Raw genomic sequence first — 24,942 nt, 5'->3', positions numbered from 1 at the left:
CTAGGTCATAAATGTAATTTCAGAGTTCTTTTAAATACAGTAGCAGCAGGCATTCAAGAAAAATGTCATACACCTATTCCATGGGGCAACAGAAATTTCGTTTGAGTTTCATTTGCAGGGTTTGGCCTTACACAGTTCAGCTGGTAGAAGACCAACAGAAATCCAAAGCTGATGGCATAAGATTAGAGCCAAAGGCTTCTTTGCTCATGAGGAAAATTCTGCAAAGTTGATTTATTCTTATACATGTTTTCATTAAGTTCATTATATTTATCCAATTGATCAATACACAGTCCCTCCAGGCTACAACCTAAACCATGCAATCCATTTAAGGCAATCCATAAATACACAAAAAGGGTAAATTCTAGTGACTTACAGCTTCAGATTCTTCTCCTCAGCTTAATTTATACTTTTTACAGGAAAGGGTTGGGGCTATTAAAATCTTTGCTAAGTCAGAATTAACTTCTATGCCTTCACAGTCAAATTTTGTGGGCAAATAAGGAGCTGTCCTCAACTGCTCAAGGAATCCATACATTGTACAGTTATAAGAGAACAGCTTGTGGTGCTAATGAGGCAATCCATGATAGACTGTATCATATATATGTGCAAGAGAGGCACTTATGTGCATCACATATAAAATATACACATATCATACAAAATGAGGGTTCATCACCTGTGTACCATTTCTATGTCTGTGCTGTATGTCAATGTAAGAGCTGCCATGCTCATTTTCTGCACTCATCCCCCTCTCTATAGTTTAGCCTCATTAACTGCTGTCTCATGTTAGTTTTGCTGGTGGTCTTGTGAGATATTTTGCTTCCACATTTGTGGCACCACAGACTGTGCATGCCCAAAGTGAATGAGAAAAGAATTCAACAACTTTACAGAGACAAATATATGATAGGCAAAATTCAAGTCAAAAGCCAGTCTTTCTGCATCATATCAAATCCATTTTATAATCCATTTTTCATGGAACTTACTATACACTGTATGTTTTGATATTCCAAGTTCCCTCACACTTCTCATAAACAAGAAACTGCAGCATGCACAGAGGGAGAAAGGAACAGAAACATCAGACTGAAGCATAACATTAAATATCAGAATGTTAAAATATAACATACATGGAAGATTCAAATTAGGAAAAGCTTTGTGGAAAGGAACCTCCCTACCTATCACAAAGAGATTAATTCCATAGCATCCATTTCTTTGTGCTACACCCCAGGGAACAGTGTTGGCATGGTAACAGCAGGCTTTATGGTTTTCTTTTTATTCCTTTAGTAGTCACACAAGTTTTTGTTAGCTTCAGGACCAAGCACACTTAGACTGACAGCACTAGTTATTTGGGACAAGAAGAAGAAGAAGGGATTTTTGTCTGAAAACATAACAAAAACTGCAGGAAGAAGAAACAGAAGCACAGCTTCTATATGTGGCTGCAATCCAGGCTATACATGGCTGTAATCCTCAAAACAATGTCAAAGAATGTAAAGAATAAGCATCAAAAACTTTGTCAATCTGACAAGTCTTGTTAAGGACACAATGGGTTAAATTCTAGTTTTCCTCTTGTTCAATCTTAGTAGAAAAGCTGAAGAATAGTCAGAAGGTTTTAAAAGATAGTTAATTTTAGAATTAATTTTGTAAGATATTTGGTAAAAAAATCATTGTGTCAAAGTTTGACCCTGGGTTACCTTAATAGCCATCATATTTTTAGGTACAATTTTATATACAGGAAAAATGTTGATTTTAACATTTTTAAAACAGAGTTTGCCTCACACCATGCTTCCACTTTTTTTATTACAGTAGAATCATTTGCAGACCAATGAACCAGTACATATTAGAAGGCTACCAGAAAAAAGGTACCTCAGTCACAATGCATACAGTTTAATCTTATCTGTAACAGTATCTCAAAGATTCCTTCAATGACTGAGCAAATGATTTCCCATCTCTATACACTCTATATGCACAATATATACTAACTTCACCCAGTCAGGGTCACATGGTGCATAACAAATGATACAATAACTCATTAGACAATGCTTGTAATGGACATGCTGTGGAGATGCTAAGGGGTTATAATATATTCCCAAAACGAGTAGGGAGAGAATTAAACAATATTGTCATTCTCTAGGCATTCCAGACACCTGTAATGTGTGCTGCCTCTTTGCACCACTATGTAGTATTATCAACCATCTCTTGCAGAAGCACAGAACATGGTTCTAATACCTTCTGGAAATTTCTATAACCATGTCTCAGATGTGCTGTCACAGTGGTATCTCAACTACATTTTGTTCTTCTGAGGTGTATTTCATTTGCCAGATGATGTTGGAAACTGAGAGCAATAACAGATTCTCTTTCTTTTTTAAAAGTCAAATCTGTTTCAAATGCATTTTCTCCATTTCTTTCACACTGCAGTCTAGGCATTCATTAATCAAATCTCAGCTTCACTCTTTCCCAGCTCCTTACAGCTTTTAAAAAAAATTAAAAGCAATATAATTAACAGATGTGTCTTGGCTGTTTGTAAGATCTCTCCCATGTCTCAGTTTTTCCACTTTAACTCTCCTATTCTTTAAAACATTAGATCTCTGAAACCTTTCTTGCTACCAACCAATAAAGCTGACCTTCCTCAAAAGCATTCCAAGTGCTTTGGCCACTGTCAGGTGGGAAAAAGTGGATGTGGAAAAACATCTGTGTTGATATTCACATACTTTAACAATTGCTTTCTGACAAAGAGAAGCCATAATGCCTGGCCATTCTTAGTATGACCAATATTTGCAGAAATAGCTTTTATAATGACTGCAGATGTGCAAGAGGGGGTTTGATACTCTACTATTACTTTACTGTTTGATTTTGTAGAACTGAAAAAAGTGCAACCAATTGTAAACCAAATCTAGAGCAGAGTATTGCACTTCCTGTCTGTTAGAAAGATTATTACTTTAAAATAGTCAATTTTACCTCTCTCGAAGAAAATCCTTCTATCAAAACCAAGAAACCGAAAAAGAGAGGGTAAATAAATATCTGTGAGATGAAGAACTGAAGTGGTCTGGAGCATTTACAGTTTTACTACCAGAAAAAAAATACCCAAATTGTTCTGATAAGTACCTACCATCCTCACTTTTCTGGTGAGCCCAGTTCTCACTAGTAAAGGTTATTAGCAGCATACTGACTGAGTAGATACAGCCAAATGCCAGTCAAGAGCCCAAATAAATATTTAAGCACTTTTATTTTTGATTGATTGATAGGGTCCTTCACTGATCTCAGTTCAGCTTCATCATCCTCACTCTGCCAGGCTCTTGCCTTTCTTGTGATGTAGGAGTCCAGGCTTGTTCAGTGTGGATTAACAAGTATTTCTGCCTCACTGAGTGCTGTACAGTGCTCTGGAATGAATTTGCCTTCTAAACATTTCATTTCTTATGTGGACCTGGACATTGAAAAAAAGCAGAATTAACTTCCCCATAAAGTTCAAGTGGTACCACTCAATTCCATACTGTTCCCACTGACCAGAATCACCTTAAGTATTATTACAGAAATTAATATGATCATCTACTTCTTTTTGCAATTTTTTGATGACACTTTTTCATGACTCTTTACTATGAGGCCATTTCTGTTTGTGAGAGAGAGAGAACACCTTTGGTTCACAAAAGGGAAGCACAAGATTAACTTCAAAAAACCCAGTGGTGAAAGAGTTGTGCATTTGCACACAGCAAATTTAAAAGGCAAATCTAGAAGCAGTTCTGGGGAAAAATTTATGCTTTTTTCTATTCTCTATTATTTTCTATTATAACCTTTCCTAAGAGTTAGAACTGCAGGTGATAGTTTTCACTTGCTTATTTTAAAACTGAATACTAGAACAGTTAATATTTAAGAAGCACACAAATTACTAATAGAAAACCTCATTTTTCCTGGAAGTTTCTTATCCAAATTATTCTTAGTCCAGTTTAATTACCCCACTGAAATTTGACTGCAAATGACTGGATGTAATTATATGATATCACAAGCTGTTTGTAAGCATTTCTCAGTTTTAGATGTAAAGATTTCTTTTCATATACATGCAACCCTTTACTGTCTAAATCATTATAACTAAAGTCATTCAACAGATCCCTGTACAATATGTTTTTTCATAGCATGACCTAATCATATGCTATATCAAAATAAGATTTGGTAAAGGCAGTACAGGAAACAAAGGAAATAAGATTACACTAATTCAAACACTGAATAAAGAATGGAATGACTGTCTTAATTCAGGCAATTTGAATTATTAATGAACTGTTTGCATCTGTAGAGATTTATTCTATTAGAAAGATTTCCTCAACCATCCATCTGGATCTGGAAATTGGAAGCTCAGCTTCTTAAAGGTCAGATGCAACAAGCTGGAATGTGCTGCTGTTTTCCAGAACTTACTTCTTTGACTGAAACAAAATTACCAGGAAGTCCATCCTCGTCAGTGGGTAACAAAGTGCCACAGCAAAAGGAGTGGGATACAAAGACAGCAAACTAAAAACATTGTTCCAAAATTATTCTCAAGTACCGTAAAATGGCATTTCTGCCACCAAATAACACAGCAGCAGAGCAAAAGCTGTGATAACAGATTTGTATCCACCTTTTTGTGTATGTCTGTCATCATTCATTACTTGAGTCACAGCAACCTGACGCCCTTATCTTTCTACTCCAAAGAGGAATATTTGTTAAAGGCCATACTTAGTCAGCCCATTAACCATTTCAGCAACAGAGAGGATGCTTTTCACTCACAAACAAATGTTGACTTTTTCTTCACGCTGTAGAATTTTAAGATTTACAGCATCTTAGATGGAAAATCACTCAGAATATGTAAGTCACCCGACTTACATATTAGCAAACCTCTAGACTTATAACAATAACCTAATATGTTCTCTGCACACAGCAATTGCAACTTAAAGAACAGTGCTATTTGTCAATGTCTAAATTTGTCTGAGACTTCCCATTAGAAATTTTTGTTAGCATTGCCAACATGGCTATAAGAAATCACAGACCTTTGCATGAGATAATTTTTCCCTTTAATTTCGCTTAATTATATCTTTTATTAAGCCTTTTATTTATTATTTAACATCTCTGCATTGACATTTTTCTGATACTTTGCCAATCTTCATTACAGAGTTACTTTAGTTTCAAAAAATGTCCCCTTCCTTCTAATGTAGTCTTCCCTTTTTAAAGGTTTTCAAAGTAAAGTAAGATTTTTAAAGCTTTTCAAAGCTTACCTAATTTCAAACTGCAATGACAGACAATTCCCTTCTACAAAGCAAATAAATATTACAGGCATTCTGGCTAGAAATAGAGGTGACTTCTTAGAGATTCAGAATGTTGTTTTTGCAGCCTTGATGTTAAGATTCTCACTCATGACCAGAAGCTGTCTCTTCATATTAGTACATCAGATGCTATTAGAAAAAATACCACTGTTACTAGAAAAAGTTACCACTGCCATGCATACAGCACGTAAATAAGAGCAAGCAATGATATTTAAAAGAAAACCAGTACCAAACTTCAGAATTTTACATACTAAAGTTAATATCTGCTCATATGTCTCACCAGTTGCTCAAACATAATCATACAACCCTCAGAAGGGATGAATATAATCAGAAAATTCTGTCATTGATTTTGAGGTACCACTTGGTAAATATACATCAAATGTACGATATGAGAGTTCTACTACCATCTGTAATAGAAAGAAAATACCTTTTTATGAGGCTTTAATGTCAGCTGGCTAATGGTACATGGGTAATTTTCCCATCTACACTGTAAAAAACTGTTATACCTATAGGATTCTGCACATTCAAGTACTACTGCTTCTATAACTATGTAAACAGATATCTTGCTAGTAAGAAAACCAAGAGATAAAATCACAGATGAGATTAGCAGTCTAGCATCACTGTGGCTTGGAGTAATCACTTGCCAAAGTACCCCACATCTAATCCTGTCCCACTGCATCTTTTAAGCATCAATTAAATGATACAGCAATTCTCACTTATGCTCTTGGCAAAACTTTTCCATCAAATCAAGTACAGTATTCCTAGCAGTAATCAAAAGTTCTGTCTCTAAGCCTGGATTCACCAGCACATTTGTCATACATAATAGATGCTTTAAATTTTCCTGAGAAGTGTAAGTCACAAAAGCCAAATAAATTGCATTACCTCTGTTTTGCCCTTCCAGCTGCATCACTCACTCAACCCTGTCACCCATTTCTGCCACAACTAAGACCTTCCACACTTCAACATTTTCCAGTTATAATATTCTTAAACAAAACAAACCCACAAAAGAAAAATCCCAAAACGCAACAAAAAAAAATACATTTTTACCACCAATATGCCTTGCTTACATTCATATGAGACATTTACTACTCTCAGAAATTTCAGCAGTGCCTGTTGAAGAGAAAAGCTGCAAGAGAAACACAGCTAACACTGCCAGAAAAGAACTGTGCAGCAAATTATGGCATTTTCAGAGCTGGAGTTATTTACCTTTGCTAAACAAAGTGTGAGAAAGCTGTGTGGCAAAGCATGGTTATTCAAGCAGTTTTTAGTAACCAGGCAATCAAAGATTTTACTTTATACTAATGCATCATTCTTGACATTTAGCTGTATGGGTTTGTTATACCATCAAGTTCCAGAAATCCTAGATGGAATTACTGAGTACCTCATGCACAGTTCACAGTAATCAGGGCATTACAATTAATATTTCTGAAACAAGATGTGTTCCAATTACTTTAGAAACTTCTTGTAAGGAAGTGACATAAGCACAATGGAATGTACAACTGAGTTCCCATTTTAACAGTTAACACAAACACTTGTCAGAAATGCTTTACTCAGTCCCACACCACCCATTACAGAAGACTGGATAGTCTTATACAGTCACCATTTGAACTGTGTAAATGAACATATGGCACAAAAGTGGTAAGACAAAACAGTGACTGCTTTTCATCCTGCCTCTGAACTACTTTGTTCAGAAGCAGCCAGCCAGAACAACATACTCTTCTCCTTACCAGTTTTCAGAGGTACTGCTTCAACATTTTGTATAATAACAGAAAAAAATTAACTGTGCAGATGCATCTTAAATCTGCAGGTGTAAGTAGAAAGTCTGTTTTTCTCTGTTGCCATAATTTGGGAATGAAAATTTACCTATCCTTGTCCTGATTGATGAGCCTTAACGTGGATTTTCTCCTTGCTGTCCCACAGTGAGGGTGGGGGGTGAATGAGCAGAGGCCTTGTTGATATCATCTGGGCCTAAACCATGATAACCTGCAAGTGCAGTTTTACAGTTTGACTGTGTGTACAGCTGAGATTAATACACTCCCTTGAGCCCACAATGTCAGTGAATTCTTGTGAGATTAAAAAACTCCATCTATATATGTAAATATTACAGTTTCCAAACACCAAAAGGCCTTAAAAATAGTGAAAATCTCTGGAAAAATTCAACAGAAAAAGCAAGTAACCTAGTGGTAATCTCCTCAAACAATATAAAAGAAATAAACAAGCTAAGTAGATCCTGTTGTTTACAAAAATATCTAGCAATTGTTCTCATCTTCCTCTTCTTGTTCAGGAAAGGGGCTTCAAATTTCTGTCCTTTTCATCTCAGTAAAGCAAGCAGTAGTAGCAATATGTTACTGTAGTCCTAAAAGCATTATTAAAGCCTATTGTGAAGGATAGATTTCCTATCAAAGTTTTATTTTAGAAGAGATCAGACTTGTCCAGAGACTGATCCTTATTATGCAACCTCAGCTCTCCAGCCAAACGTTGCCTCTTAGGCAACTTCTAAGCATCCTGTTCAGCTCAAGGTGTCCAATTCTAGTCCAGTTCTTTCCCTTGTGCCTGGCTGATTACAGCTGTTCCACACTGATCAGGTTTTGGCTTCAAAGTTTGCTATTTGGACTGTTCTGATCTCTTTCCCTTGCAAAATCCCTGTTCAACCTGTGAAGTCTTTGGGACACACACTGTCTTTTGTAAGAAAAATTAAATGGAAATGTAAATTGGTGTTTGTAAAAACAGCATTATACAAAAAAAAAAATATAAAAGGGCATATCTCCTTCCCCCCAAAACATCCACCACTCTATATAATTTGAAAGACAGCACTAAAAAAGCACAAAGATACAAGAAAGATGACAGAATTTTCAACGGGAGTGATAAGAGAGCTAAAACATGCAGTGTAAAGCCTGTGGGAAAGAGCAGATCTGTTCCCCCCTCCCCACTTCAAGTCTTTCAATTATTTAAATGGAACTGCTTGGTTACATCTCTAGACTGATGTTTAGATTCCAGTTCTGTCTGTGGCTTTTGTTCACAGCTCTCCCTGAGATTCTAACACCCCATTTTTCCTGGCTCTGTCCCCCTGCCTGTCTTGCCATGTGATCTTGGCAACTTAAATGGACAAGACAGACTTTTTTGGAGCAGCCACTGTCTTCTTGGTTTTTTTTGTAACAGTGGTCAATATTACTACTCTCTAAAAGATCTAACTACCAATATAAAGTGTCCAGAACCAAGATTTTTGCATGGTTCAGTACTGAAAATTATTTCTGCATGAAATAATTTTCTCAGGTCAGCAAAAGGTTCAAAATACTGGATTTCCTCAAAAGTGGAAAATTTTCAAATGAGTGGCTGCCCTCTCCCCATCTACTTCCCCTCCAACTTTGGATCAAAGTCTTTCACTCAACTTTAAGTAACTGTTTTGCTTTTAGGAATTTTTTTCTCCATAAAATAATAGCAAAATGGGATTTTTAATGAAAATCCTAAATGTTTAATTTTGAAAATACAGAAATAAAAAGTTACAGTTATTTTGGTTCAAAATTGCTGTTTACTAATGTGGGAGATTAATGCAAAATAATTTATTTGGCAAATTATTTTGCTTTCAGTTAATCCATATTTCGATATACAAGGGTTATGTAGAAAAAAACATCAAGAAGGTCTGTTTCCTTTGTCTAAAATATTCTTCAGTAGGAACTAATGATGAGTCAGAGTTTGCATAATCAGATTTTTAATTTACACAGAGGTTTCAGCTTCTTGAGGGAGGAAAAAAAAAAAAGAAGAAAAAAAAAAAAAGAAAAAAATATTATTTGCCTGGAATATAGAAGGGATTCAAAGACCCTGCATATCCTGTGGCATTTGCCTCCATAAAAACAGTCACTGGGAAAAAAAACTGCTGTTTTTTTTTAAATGCACAGTAGAATTTGGTGAAGAAGAAACATGCAAGGCCAATAAAATAACCCAAACATCAAGGGACTAAAACCACCCTCAGGAATTATTTAGCATCCTACCATGGCACCAGGCCTAAAGCCTGGCGTTTAGGTACAACTGAGGCACCAGCTGAGGTCCCACCTTTCCTCAAAGCAGCAGAATTACATAGCCATTTGCAACGTTTCCAAATACAAAAGTATATCATGGCAGATTGTGGAGGTTTGCATTTCTGTGAAGTATTAAAGGGAGAACATCCTGTCCTCTTCCAAAGCAGAGAGTGCTAAGCTGGAAGCAGATCAGTGGAAACTACAGACTTGAAATTACCACGTTCTGCTGAACCAAACTTCTGTGAAGGTACAACTCAGTGCTCCATGCATTGCAGTCGTGCCATCTGCTTTGTGTTGGTGCTAATGGAGGGTTGGATCAGTGCAGAGAGGGAAGGCAAGCCTGCACACACAGCAGCAGTGTGACATCAGGTGGTATCATGAAATCACCTTCAGGAATAACCAAACAGTGCTCCCATGGTATATTGCTGTATTGCTATATTGCTGTCCTGCTCAGTTTCAAAGGCATTCAGTCTGAACTTTTCCCACATCCTCCCTGTTAGACTTCAAGACCAAGATGAGAAATTTGATATAGAGAGAAATGGTAACTGCTGCTTTTCTCAGCTGTGTAAAGAAAGAGGCAGTGGACAGTACCTGGTAATCATCAGCAGGTGAACAGTCAAATATTTGGACCAACAGATTCTACTTTAGATTTATACTTCATATATAATATTAGCCATGCAATTCCACTTCTATATTGCATGGATATTAATGACATCATTACAGCTGGAATCCCACACTTTGCTTTACTTCATACAAGTTCCCTGCATACTGAATTTACCTTACTAAGAAATAATGCAGTCTATATTAGTTCATATTATTACAACTGCCAGACACTTGGATATGTAGTAAACAGCTACCACATCATTGTTATAATGGGTGGGAACTCAGGATTTACTGTACATGTATCAAACTACCACCCTAAAACACATGTAGCATACTAAGGAGCCACATTACTACTGGCTGTTCTGAGAATCTGAGAATTCACAGTCACTTAACTTCACTTAGGTTGAAAAAAAATTTCATGTATAGTACACAAATAATATTGATACTCATAGAAAATTAGTAGCACACACTGGGTTATGCTAGCAAAAAAAAAAAAAATAAAGGGCTAAAGTTGCAAAAGAAGGTGAGGGGGCAGATCTTCAAGTTTCTTGCTGCAGTGCACCAGATTAAAATTTAAGCAATTCGAAGTGAGAAAAAGCAAACCTTGTATTCAAAAACTTCTGGCTGTCCAAATTTGGTCTCCTGTTAAAGCTCTTTTCAGAACCCTTCAGAAGCAAACAATGGGCTTTTCAAAAATGAGAGCAGATCTCTGATAGAAAGAGCCAATTCTGAGCCAAGTGATTATTAAACATGTTTTTTTAAATAATAAAGCACGTAATAATTTTTTCTCCATAAAAATGTAAGACTTCACACATAGCTATCAGCCAAAAAATATCAAGAGATTCAAGGGAAAACTCTTACTAGCTTTCTATTTTAAATTGGTCTATACACATCTTAGTGAAGACATCTTCACTATACAGGTAAAGTCTTTCCTGCTTGTCCCAGTTCTGAACAACAATCTTGTACCTCACATAGTAAAAGAAGAGAATCCACCAGCCCAGGACCATTTAGTTCAGACACTACAGCTAAAGAATTACTTCAGTTCAGCTACTAATTCAACCTACTGGCTGGAAAACTATCAAGCCTCTGAACTTTTCCCTGCAGTATTTTCAAACCTGAGGCAGAGGGAAAAAAAAAAAAAAATCCCAGCAAACAACTAGAGCTGTCTGACAGGGACTGAGCCCACCCCATTCACTTTAATTTCAATTTCAGAATAATTTTTAGACTAAATATCTACACACATCCTGTGACCACAAGCTGTGAAGTTATTAACAGGAGTTACTTGTCTCAATCTTTCCTCATTGAAGGGAGCATCGAACTTCCATCAGTGTTAATAGCTGGAAGAACAACAGGTTCTGCTATTGCTGTTACACCTCTTCAGTGCTCAGTTCTTGGCACACTCATTTGAAGTCAATTGAAGTCAATTATGCAGTTTCTGTTCAAGTTCACTGCTCCATTGGCTTCTGACCAATTGCTAACAAGTACAAGTTAGACGTGTGGCTTCTGAACAGCTTTCCCCCTTAGTGACCTATTTGCTAGCTGCAGTCTATGAGAACAGAATGTGGTCCATGAAAGGATCACAAAACTTGATTAAAGAACACTTTTCCATGCCACACACGTTCACAAGCATGATAAAAAGGGAGGAATGAAGATGTAACAAACATTTAAGCATTAGTCCTTTTTTTTTTTTTTTTTAGTAAAGAAAAGCCTGTTTGATTAGATTGCAAAATTCCACATATAGGTTTTTATCTCAGTAAACTAAATTTTACTTCTCTGTAATCAGTAAGCTCACTTTAGGTTTTAAAAAGTGCAGAAACACTACAATAAAGAGTGGTCTGCAGGTACATAGTATAAACAAAAATGCCTGTAAAATATGTGCTGTATGATCCCTCATGCAAACAAATCAAGAAACAGAAGAAATTTCAGCCTGAGAAACCAAACTTTTGACACTTCCCAGCTCCTTCAGCAGGATATATGCCAGACAATGATATTAAGCTTTGTATATTCTAGGATAAGTTGCTCCAACCCAACATCAGCCTTCAAGTAAGACTGCATATTGTACACATGAAGCTAAGTAATGGAAGATGAACTATATTTTCCAACAATAAAACCCTAAGTATCTTCCTTATAAGCAACTTAAACATAGTTTTCTATACACAATCAATTTTGGACCACAGAACTTTTTTCTTCTTCTTACAACCAATAATATTAAAGTCACCCCACTCAGCATACAAAGATGTCCTAAATTTTCCCACTCAGTCTCTTTCAATTCTAATATTTATCAAAAAAAAATGCAAAAAACCCCATGTCTAGAATGTAAATTATGTAATTAGGTAGTTGTGAAAAAGAAGTGTTTAATTATACCAGGTTAAATAGACCTCCAGGACTAAACCCACCAGCTGAAATTGACACATAACTAGAAAGGAGGAGACTGAAAGCAGTCTGGAAGTACAATTTGCAACTCTCAAAAGGGTTGAGACTGACCTGGAAGCACCACGGCATCAGCAGCACTATCTCTGCAATGGAGGTATTACTGTCCCTGAAATCATGTTTTGTAATTGTAATTTTGTGGAACTTTTATGAGGCTGTGACCCTCCACAGTAAAGCAGTGAAAGCATAATTAGTCAAGGCATCAACTGAATATACAATTAAGAGGCATGGGAAACTGGTTCTCCTATATTCTTCAAGTTAATTCTCTTTAGTTTAGTGACCAAGTTATGCACCAGATTGCTTAGTATTATTATTACCTATTTTACAGGTAATATATTATTACATAGTATTATTATTAATACTATTATTGCATAGTTTTATATATATGCAATCTTTATGTTTTTTTGGACTCCATTTATGCAAGTTGACTGAGACACTATGGAAATCAAGTCTACTTCATGCAGGTATTACTGTGCTATCCCTAAAAGATTTGAAGTGCTTTAGAACTCACATAAAATGGTCAAAACCATTCAATTCACCCCACACAAACAAAAAAAAAAAAAAAAGGAGCACACATTTGCTGGAAGATGACAGTAATAATACAAAATTTTTGCATTTTACTTGCAGAAATGGGAAGTCAAGAAGGTGCTCTCTAGGTAAATAGCACTCTCCCTGTTTCTATGGATGCAATTAGTATCTCAAGGCAACTACAAAATTTGCTCAATCGAAAACAAGTCTGTAAAGTCTTAAAATCTAACACACTAAATTATACATCAGTATTTTACCCCCTGAAAAGGCTGTATTAACACAAGCTGGGACTAAAGTCTAAATTAACAGACACAATATTGAAAAGACAGCTGCCTTGGCAATGAAAGAGCTGTATTTTTATGAGGTAGCTCACTGAACTATAGTAAAAAAAATTTCAGCACTGAAAAGAAGACTTTTGACTTTACAATGGACTTTGGAAAAGAAGAGGTCACTGCTTATTAGTGTTGCTTACTGGTGTTGATGAAAGCCTACATGACAGTAAAAAAAAAAAAAAAATTTCCACAACATACATTTCAAACCCATGAAAAGCAATCTGGTTAAATATCTGTTTGCTATCATCTCACTTCCAAACAACTCAAATTTCACACCTGGAAGCTGCAAATTAGGCCTTTAAAAATATTCAAAGGAAAATAAATTCACCTCCAATTCCTGCTGAACTGCTGGTGTTGAGAGTGAGTGTTTTTAAAATCAACTCCAAACTTGATTAGTCCAACTCTAATAGATCAGCTACTGCAGCAGAATGAAAACCAGACACTACCAGATCCACACAACATGTAGACAACTTTTTAAAGGAAACTTTTTAAATCAGGAATTAAACTAAAGGCTTTAGAAATCTTCTGTACCACAGGCCAGTAACAGGAATGAAATGGTGTCACAGACTTTTAAAAAAGAACACAAAAACCCTCTTCTCTCCAGCCTGTATTTGTCTGCAAATACATTCTTATCACTTAAGCCAAAGAAAATATTCTGCTAACACTGAGTCTGACAAAGATACAAAGAAAGCATTGTCAAACAGAAATACAAACTTCAAGAATTACTGCACTAAAGCCCTTTTTTCTTTACACTGAATCATGCTGGACACCAGAAGGAACGACAGTGGTTCCTATCTGAGCATCAGAAGCATGCTTTTAGTGATACAAGGGACTGAAAACATTTTTGCCTGTTTTCTACTCCCCAGTTATCTCTACTAAAACCATGAAGGACAGACTGATGTTACTTCCAAAATGTTATTAGTGCATCATATTAATCAACGTATCAAATACCCTCAATGTATACTGAAGTTAAAAAAAAAGCCAAAGCCTTACACCCAGTGTGAGCTTTTTTAACTGAAAGGGTTCAGATCTCAAACAGCATGTATATACCTTAGAAAAAAATTAATGACCAAAAGTCTTTTCCATAGAAGATAGAACTCTGAAGAGAGCTCCAGAGAGAAAAATTCAGAAGATATCCATATGTGTCCAGCAGTGCCTGCAAAAAAACATTCTATTAAAGAAAATTTCTTTTCCATTATGCTGCCTGGCACTGTGCCTAATTACTGTGGCAAAAGATAAAAATAGATGAAAAAGGATCGTGCACAGCAAAGGTTAATTTCTCTGCTAAAAAATATCTAGGATTGCCAAGATGTATCTTATGTACAATTTTAATATCTTTTATTATAACAAGACAGTAATTACATTTTATTAGTAAATAACAAATACGAGGTTACACTTTCTATGGACCCATTCTAAACATCTTCAGTCATTTTATAATAATCTTTACCCAAATAAAATTCTAAGTGTTTTTTTAGTTTTCTTCTTTAATTAAGAGAGACTCTCACAAGTCCCTAACCTCTCTACACTGTGCTAGTTGGCCTGAACATGCTGCTAAGTCCATTCAAAAGATGCTGCTGGCTTGAGCATCCAGTCAATTCTGTAATTTAACATCAAACCCATTAAACAGATGGTTCAAACTAGGTTCCTAATTGTTTTACCCATCATCATAGAGCAAAGCAGTGATTTGAAAATTATGCAATAAATCCTGCAGGTATATCCACAGAATTTAACATCCCTTTATCATTCTCAGTTAAGTTCTCAGCTAAGGCAGGTGATTAAGTAAGCAAATGTCTAGACTGAAACAAGTAACATCTGTCTAGCAACTCTGACATCAACCTTTAAGGAAAAAAGTGAGAGAACAGTCAACAAAAGCTATATATGTTTCTGTTACAACTTCTGATATGAACTTGAGGTATTGTTGACAAATTGACAGCTTTACTTAAAAGAATTCACCTTGAGAGCTGTTGCATGATATAAACTTGTACTTGTCTCTTCCACTGTTGGGGAAGAATGATGGGTAACAGTAATTCTGAAATTATGCTTGCTCTGTATCCTGTCAGCATTCTATTTTATTAATTCTGTCAATGAGAAACAGACACTACATTTTTTCCTGACAACAGTTCAGTGAAGGAAGGCAACAGGCTTGAAGACAGCTCAGGAATGTGTAATGGCTTTATGAAATGGGCCTCTGCAGGACTCAGTCTGAGTCCTAAGTAGCAGAATGGACAAAATACCTACCAACTTCAGCAAGTGTATGACTGCTTCCTAAACCATATCCCTATCACACTGCACAATGGCAGTGCTTTATGGAAGAGGTGTCTTCACTGAACAAATGACATGCAACAGACTTTAGAAGCATTGCTGCCACTGTGGCCACTCCTAAATGTTAGCTATAAAACCAGCAAGGTACCTCTGAGTTATCCAATAGATGTAGATTTTGTTCTCCAGCATGAACAAGTCTATAGTAGTTAGTCTTCTTGTAAAGCTGCAAAGCAAGGCAAAAGGAAAGAATGTAAAGAAAAAAGCGTTCTTAGAAAAGCAAAAGGTTTTTCTTCTGCCAGAAGTTAGTAATTGTTTTGTCTTTGGATTGGTAAATGTGAGCCATGGATATTAAACATCTTTCATAACAGTATTTAACATTTTATTTGTGGCTCTGTCAGATGAGAAAACTTGCTGTATTTTCTTTACTTATGGTGACCTATGTATGGAATATTTTTTGCTAAGAAAGCACTTGAAGAATTGACTTTATTGTCTGTTTCTTCTTCTGTCTCTGCCTTTTAAAGGACCTTAAAGAGCTTCCTAAAGTCATAAAAACTTAAGATTTGCCATAAACCTTACTTTGACATGCCCACATTCTCAACTACCATTCATAATGATTCCTCAACTAGGTGGATTTCTCCTTACTCTCTTATTTGAGATGCATGGCTTTTCCCTTGCTAATTGCTAGATATAATAGGTTTATATGGATTAGCTGCATTAGTGCTGTGTCCCTGATAAGCTGTGAGGGTAGGCAGCTAATAATATTCTCCCTCCTCTCTATCATCCTTCTCCAATACAAGTTGTTCTTGTCCTTTTGCAGCTGCCCAGCACCCTAACTTTACAGACCTATTGATCTCTTAGCATTTCAGAAGACAGCTGTAGAATGTGTAGCAGGCTATTACTTGCCTTATTGCATCTTAAGAAATTAATCATTCTTTTCCTGTCTAAATCAAACACTGTCAGATAGAGATTTTGATCATGCAGCTTGAAGGAACCATTACCACATAGTGAAGGATACACAGTTAAATGAGTGACTCTGTTTCTGGATCATATCCAAGAACTGGTGTTGGATTAGACAACAGACAAGACAACATGATGACTGGTTACTATGGGTAGGTTTTCTTACCTCACCCAGGCCAAACCTGCTTTTACTGTAATCAATTTGAGGGAAAGAATGGATGATAATGCAACTTTCCCAAAGTTTTTTACTGCAAATCACTAAGGAAAATAGAATTGACCTGTGGAGTAAACATCTTCTAGACCAGCACATATTTGTTTAAACTGTACCTTTCTGAAAATGAATGCTGGAAATGCCAAGAGCAGGATAGAAAGCAGGATGAAGCAGACCTAGTGCTATTCTTCCTATCTTGCAAGTATTTTCTTAGGAATGGAATACAAAGAACTAACCAAGCAGCTGTTTAAAGGAGCTATCTCACCATTACAAACCACTGTGGAAGAATTTTAGTGTAAGCTACATACATTTCACTGCAGAAATAGAACTGTTCTGTATAGTTGTTGGTAGGGTTAAGTATCATCTAGGAGATAATGAGCACTGTCTGTTCTTGCTGAATATCATTTTGTACAAAATAGCAATGGAAAGGATTTTCCTCATTACCAAACCATGATGGCGGGGAGAATGAGACCTAAGACAGCTAATTTTTCCAGGATAATGTTCTTCATTTTTAGGTAATTTGACTTCAATATTAATTATAGAAAGATGAAGGCTTTACAATCTCCCTGCTCCTCCTCTCATTACATATATAATTGTAAAAGCCACCTTGCTGTAATAAAACATTAATTTCTGTACTTATTATGGGATCACAGACTTGGTGATGAATGACCATGTGTCAGAGCACATTTCCACAGATTCACTGAGTCATCATTTGGAATGTGAAAGCACATGCCCAGAATCTTAGCTAGCCTCACATTTTGTTTGTTGGTTTTAAATTGATTTGCTTTTGTGGCTTCCAAGTCATATCATATACAGAGATACCTGAAGAGTTACTGAGGTATAGCCATACCTAACAGAATCATTCTGCATACGTACAAATACCCAGTACTGCAGCTCTCTTCTGAAACTTGCCTTCCTTGCAGTACTAAATCCAGGATTCATTATACCCAGGAATTGCAGTACCACACACGGGCATGAATACAATGCAGATTTAAACAAAAAAGTCTGGAGAGAATGACTAGTTCATTGCAGTTAACAGGGCAGTACTTGCTTGTAGTGCAGCAATGACAAAAAGCTTGTTAACTTGGCTGAAAAGATATCAATTAAGTTTTATTTCTCCTGTAGAAAAAAGAAAATTTGCACCTATATTCATTAAGCTGGTGCACAAATGTAATTTCTAATGTGGCTTTTTACTCTTTTTTTATGTGATGTGTCATCCAGGACAGCCTACAAATCTACAAATATACCTAGAAGATGCCTTTGCCTATTTACAATAGCTACTTAAAGCTGGTTCTAGATTAAAAAAACCCAAACATATTAGACTGCAAAAGTGTGTCAGTCAGCAGCTTTCATTTAAAAAGTGAGTAAAAAAAGCAAACACTGAAATCCCAAGTTCTCAGAAGCCTCGACTGGAAACTATAGGAAAGTGAACTCAAAATGATTGCCTTTTCCCAGCTTAGGATTTCTAAATCTTTAATTAAGAACAATTTCCACACAAAATATTAAATGCAGCTCTTGCAAGCATCCTACCTCTTGAAGCTCATTTCCTTGGTTATAGAAATTACAGTGTACAGGTCAGCAAATTTAAAAGTCTTAAGATAGGAACCAATTTTAACTTTTGGAGGAGGGTAAAGGAAACACTGGTTCCTTGTCCCTTTCATCTGAAGGAAAACTGGGTCTTAACTCTGGTGCTACTGACTACAGTTTTACAGTTGAATGCACATTCATTTCATTTCCAAACAAGAAGCACACAATATAACTATATATATATGCTATATATATAGATGTAGAGGTTGGATGTAGATATACACAGAGGTGTTCTCAGCAAGTTCTATGCAACTTATATAAACAGGTCTTCTGGAAAGAGGGACACCCAGCCCTCCAAAATAAACCCCCTCAAAAATTTAATCTATGTTTTATATCTAATTGCATATGCATAGAAGTATATGTAAATCAGCCTCACACAGACAATTTACATAGAATTTGCAGAATTTCCACTACATCTTGTTGATTTTTACAAGAAGGAAGGTTTACAGAGGGAAATCCAAGTCTTTGGATCAAAACAGTCATAATCAGCATTACACTAGTATCACTGGTATAGTATTACTCTGACAATCTATGCACTTCTCTGTAACTCAAATTATACACATATACCCTTTGAAACCTTAATTAAATTTCACCATTTTTTATACCGAGGACTGAGAATAAGAATGAAGGCAAATGAAGGGAAAATAAGCTAAAATTACTAAAGTTATTTTGTCTCTGAAAAACAGCAGATTTTTTCAAAAGTCAGACTGATAGCAAAGGAAAATTAAATGTGAACAGTAGAGTAGAAGTGATTTCTGAAACCAGTAAAATCTTTCAAATAGGATTTACTAAGGAAACGTAAGCATGCTACACATAATGCTATCTCAAATAGTTGTTAGAAATAGGAAGCTCTCATGTAAATTCTACTTGTCTACAAAGACAGATCAAGCCATAACCAGAAACCTGCATGTTCCATAAGATGTCACCAATAAAGTCAGAAAATGTATAATGTATAATGGGAAAAGTATTCCTCAGCTGCTTTGACACTTACACCATACTTGAATTTCCAACTCTAAAACAGTACACTGAAAACATAAAAATAAATAAGTACAGTTTCAATGTGACCTCTTTTTTTTTTTTTTTCCCCACTATCCAATAGTAAAGAATGAAGGATACAATGGGGATTATTGGGGTACAAAACCTGAGAAAAGTGAAATATTGGTAATGTTTGGACAAAGCTTAACTAAACTCCTAATACTCAGGAAGAAAGAAAAAAATTGCAACTACAAATTAAATATGCATCTTATTACCCACTGCATTCTCTTCCCCTTCTCTAGAGTGTTTGCTGTTCTCCTAATGGACTTCAACAAATTCTTCCACAGTCAGTTATTCTTGTTTTAATCTCTGTAGTCCTTCCCTGCAACATCCAACCATCCTTTACATGTTCATAATTTACAGGTTCTAATTTCTGCTTTACTAAACAAATATTAGATTAGCTTTTTGAAACAGAACTATTTTTATAAATCTAATACCAATACTGAAGTCATGGCTGGAAAAATCTGTGCACAAAACTCATCTTTCATGTATATTTCTGAGATTTCCAAGAAATGTCAACATTTTTTTTCAATTGCTCATGGCAGTGGAATCTTAGTACAGCTTCATTTTTGTGATGGTAAATTTTGTGGGCAGAATTTGGGGACAGCTATGGCATGAAGATCATACAGACAAAACCATCTCATCAATTTCCTGTGCCATACATCAGAAAAAATGTCTAACATTCTTTTTAACACTGATTTAATAGACTGAAGATTAACAACCCCTACATACTTTTTTCTTCCAGGATTATAGCAAATTCTATGAATCTTAGTTTTCTTAAAATAAAAAATTAGTCGGGGAGTCTGCTCCGCATGGCTGAAAAAAATGAGAATGAAAGATGACACAGAGAAAAATTCAAAGAAAAATTTTTAAACTAAGCCACTTATTTGGGTCTGTAACATATGACTTTGTTTTTAAATATTTAATCAGTTCAACAATACTGGAATAAGTATGTATTTTTTACAAATTTTTATCTACATACTTGTAATGCTTCTATCTATAAGACCAGTAGGAATTATCTGTTGATCATGGTTTATATATGTCATCCATTAGCAGCTTAACCTTTAGAAGTTATTAACAATATTTCTGTACAGTCTTAAAGACCTAATTGTACTTTTTAATGCCAAAGGTTTACTTAATATTTCATATTTTCACAAATTAAAATAAATAACACCTTTCATGTCTTGAATCACTACCAGCAACAGGGATTCACATGGTATTTTTCAAAGTAGCAGAGCCCAAGACTGATGCTCATAGCTCCATTAGGAACATTTATATGCAAAACACTGCTTTTTCCAATCATGACTTTCTTTTGAGATTCATTATTGCCCTACAGTACTTTTGTCTGAAAAGACTCTAGGGAGATGACACTTTCCTTGGTTAGCATTGTTGTAGCTGACAGAATGCATAATAGGCAGACTGCTTTTTCTCCAGCTTTCAGCCTGAGCCAATCAAATGCAGAAATTCTCAGTCTCTTCAAATCTTGAGTTCTGGATTTTGAAGTTTACAGAATAATTGTAGCTTTCGAGCACGGAATCATTTTGTCACATAGCCCATTCTAGCTCAGGTAAATGTTATTGGTGCCCTAAATACCATTAATTTAAAAAAAAAATCTTGTTCTTTGCATTGTAGACATGTCAGCCTGATTGAAAATGATTGCATATTGTTAGCATTAATGCATATTTCATTATGAAGAAATGATCCCTGAAGGCACCTTACACTTACCTTCCTATCAAAAAATAATTTATACCTGGAAACATTTTTTTCTTCTCTCTTGAGCTGGTATTACAGGGCTCTGCCTTGATTCCTTGGCCCTGCTGTGTTAAAACACTTGTACAAAAAAGACAGTCTCTGCACTGAAGAGCTTGCAGAATCTTTCATTTTATTTTTAGACAGCAGCACAGACTAACTGGAAAGTACAAGTAACAAGATGATTTTGAACATCATTATAAGCAATGTAAAAGCTTTACAGATATCACAGCAAATGAGTTTCAAAAAGATGGACTTGAAAGGAAGAAAACTGACCTCAAGGGATATTTAGAGGCAACTTCTTTTAAACACCAGGGAAGGTAAAACGAAAGAGGCTTGTTAGAAAGCTTGACAAATAAACAACCAAGACATTTCGGCTGCTCATTTGTAGTTCAGAATAAAAACTAACAGCAAACAGTAGATAAGGCAGAGCAGACCACAGCTAAGGAGCTTTGGAAGTAGTGGGTAAGAAAGATCCTATAACAATTATACTTAAGAGGCACATAGGGAAGCCATGCAGGCTGGCTAACTCGAGAACCAGACAAATGACCTTAGCAGCAGAGCTCTGCACTGATGTTAAATGCACAAAATTGGATTCGAAGTTCACAGAGCAGGTTCGGTTTTTCTGTTTTGTGTTGTTTTTTGGTTTTTAGTAGGTGAGAAGTCTGGGATTTGGAAAGCTTTTTTGGGTGTTCTGTTTCTGGTTTTGCTCCAGTTCAGGGCAAGATATTGTGGCAAGTTATTAATGGCAACAGAATTCAACACTAGCCAAGAGTTCAATGCTTAAGAAAAAACAAGCATTTATTTCATTAACCATGGCACTTCAAGCTACATCTATGCTTTCTCTTCACTCCTGGCTCCTCAGTTTTTATAAAAGCCTCAGGAGTTAACACCCAGAAAATAAAGGTCTGTAACAGCCCAAGTACCAGAAAGATATTTTATTATATACTGGGACAGAAGACAAACCAGAGTTGCACAGGCAGTGTAATCTGGCTCAAGTCTGCAAATAATACACCTGAGCTGGCATCAGTTCAAGCTAATACAGCCATATGGTGTGGCTACATCAAAACATGGAGCAGCTAAGTTTCACTAATACAGCACTGGGGGAAGCCAACAACCTCTGCCTCTCCACAACTTCTACCCCAACAGTCCATCACATCCACTGCAAGCTCAGCAATCCTGCACTGCACTCCATTGCTCCACGTTATGCACCAGCAACCAACCACATTCAACAGTAACTGCAGCCATCTGTTTCCCTTTTCCAGGCTCCACTGGAAACATTTCTGACATCAGCATTGTCTCCATAGCACCTAGAACTCCTAAGTGAATTTTTCCAGTTTTAAAGCAAACCAGAGCAGAAGACTGGACAGATTTAAATGCAAGTTGACATTTAATAATTGAATAAACTACTCCAAATGGCAAGGAGTAACTAAACTATGTGCAAGTCAATTTTTTCATATCTTCAAATAAATTTTGACTCTGCCACTGTGAACCTGAGCAGCCAACCAAAAGCATTTTTTTGCACTTCTTCCCTCCTGCTATATGCTTTTTCACCATAGCTTTGGCACAGGCAGTAGCATCTGAAAGAGTCCTGCACACTCTTTAAACCAAGGGACTGATGCAGCTAAAAACTATGTAGCAACACAGATTTGCTTAATCTTAAAACTGAGCATAGATCTCTATTGTATCAGCAGCTGGCAACTTTGAAAACCTTATGTAACTTGCAGTTGGTAAAAAGAGGGAAAAGTATCTACATGAAACTTGCTCTTACTTGCTATTCTGCCAGGCCTCCAGCAGGTCTTACAGTTCATACTCTACTGGATCCCTTTCTCTGGCAGAAGTACCTCAAGTTTGATACACCTCCTCTGAAAATGAAGTGCAGCTTTTGCCTCTGCTTCTGCCATTTTTCAAAGATTTCACTCTTTAGTGTACCAAAAAAAGTTATTTCCTTGCTGATCAGGTTTATTCTATTTTCTTTGGCCACCACCAAGTACTCCGCAGGTCCACTTTTCTTCATAATGGAAATACTCACACTTTTGAAGCAGTATTATATCATTTGATATGCCCTCTCTTGACAGTTATTATCCCTCTGCTTCCTCTAATCCTTTTAGTTTTCTGTGGCACAATTGGAAAAATCTCAGTGAAATGATGCTACAGCAGGCAAGAATTTCTCTAAAAATGTATTCTGTTGGATCCCCTAGCAACCAGTCACACAAAACTTCAACACAAAAGCAAGTACATTTTGGAAGTGCACACTAGCTTGGTTTCTAGTATCTTAAGCCCCAGAAGACAATTACATTGATTTTATACCAATGCTAGCAAATATTTGTGTTTTCCAGAACATAAGTAAATCATTTGGCACTAAATATTTGGTTTTCAAAACTGAAAGCACATTAAGACACTGAAGTAGAAAGTAGGCTTCCATGTTAAGATTTTTTCTTAAGTGTAGCTTAAACATTATTTTCACAAATTAAATAAAATTTATTATACCAAATTGCTTGACCTTTTTCCAGTATAAGTGCTACACGGTACATAGAACTGTAGAGATTGTAGATATCTGCACTTGAGGCAAATTCCAGTCTGTAGCCTGGATGAACAGGTGATGGCACAGTAATTTGTAGCACTAACACTTTTAGGGGACTTATTCAGAACAGCCACTTCAGAAAGATGGCCTTCTCATAGGTATCAGTGTAGCAGATATGCTTTTTTTTTTTTCCTTTTGCCTCATTTCAAATTCTTGCCACACTGTTCTGGGTATGTACCCTTCGTTACTAGGCCACTTCCTGCATGTAATTGGAGAGTTAATAATGCCATAATAGGCTCACAATGTCAGAGAGGTGCGAGCTGAATCAGATTCACTATATTAGCCTCACTAAATTAAATCTTCATTTGCAGAAGGGCATTCAAGGCATACAGATGTAAAACAGAGCTAAGTTATCTGCCCCCCCAGAAGCATGACAAAGGAAGCTGAGTCTTATCGTAAGCACATCAAATATTCTTTGTCCAAAATGAGGCTTCTGACTGCTGTAAGATTTCTTTAGCCTTCTGTGATTCTTTTTTTTTAAAAAGGAATTTATATCTTCAGCCTTTGTGATCTAAGAGGAAATCTCATACTCCTTTTCAACCTTAAGTATTTGCCACTATGGCAACTGTGTGCATAACACAAAAGATAAAAAGCATGGTGACCCAATGATGTGTTTGCAAAAATACTGATCTACAGAGTGGGTACAGACCATGCGTTGCAGCATCAGTGTTCAAGTTCTACAATGAAAAAACAAAAGAAACCAACGACATAATGCAACATTAGCAACAGCTACTTGAAAACTGTATCAATAATTTTATAAGCTGTATGTCACTGACTTCAGAGCACGCATTATTTGTTTATTAGCATGCATGTGTGCAAAACTACAAGGATAACTGAAACTCCAGAAATTTGTGTCCACACTAACAACAAACACAAGAATATTTCTCAAAGCCCAATCAAAATCTTATATATGAACTTGTTTGCATTTCACAACAACAAATCAGAGTAATGTCACACCACCACAGCTAAGTTCCAACTAAAATACAGGCTCCATTCAATTGTAGACAGGATCTGAAGCAGAATCTAAAGATCTGTACCTGGAGTTTACAGAGTGCTGACAGTGCTGACAGATAGTTCTCTTCACTACAAGTTTTTTCAGTCTGTACAATCATCATACTATTCTAACTTATTAAGTTTTTTTAAAGCCTTGAACACTGGCAGGGTAGCAACAGCCTGATTGCTCAAGTTTCCAGTTCAATTCCATGAAAGGCCTGTGAAGCAGTTATTTTAACAACAATTCATTTTTTCCCCTGTCACCTTTATTTGATTGTTTCTGAATCTTACTGCTCTGACAGTTACTGACTTAAACTTAGCAATTTTGAATTTATTTTGTTTGTTTATCTGAGGTTCATTCAGCTATTCTGTAAGTAAACAT

The 24,942-nt window shown here is 36.1% G+C and overlaps 1 protein-coding gene and 1 long non-coding RNA gene across 2 annotated transcripts in view; one reads left to right on the top strand and one right to left on the bottom strand.

Moving 5' to 3' along the window:
* Positions 1-22,417, top strand: part of LOC139802140 (uncharacterized) — an 84,678-nt gene extending 62,261 nt beyond the window's left edge. Inside the window, exon 4 of the long non-coding RNA XR_011728527.1 lies at positions 22,249-22,417. This is a non-coding gene — a long non-coding RNA (uncharacterized lncRNA). The remainder of the gene's footprint in view (positions 1-22,248) is intronic.
* SMPD3 (sphingomyelin phosphodiesterase 3) overlaps positions 1-24,942 on the bottom strand; it is a 93,169-nt gene that overhangs the window by 51,375 nt on the left and 16,852 nt on the right. The window lies entirely within an intron of this gene.

This window comes from Heliangelus exortis, chromosome 13 (genome assembly GCF_036169615.1).
Source record: "Heliangelus exortis chromosome 13, bHelExo1.hap1, whole genome shotgun sequence".
NCBI classification, from domain to species: Eukaryota; Metazoa; Chordata; class Aves; order Apodiformes; family Trochilidae; genus Heliangelus; species Heliangelus exortis.
Note: the sequence above shows the minus strand (reverse complement) of the source record. Positions and strands in the feature narration are given on the sequence as shown.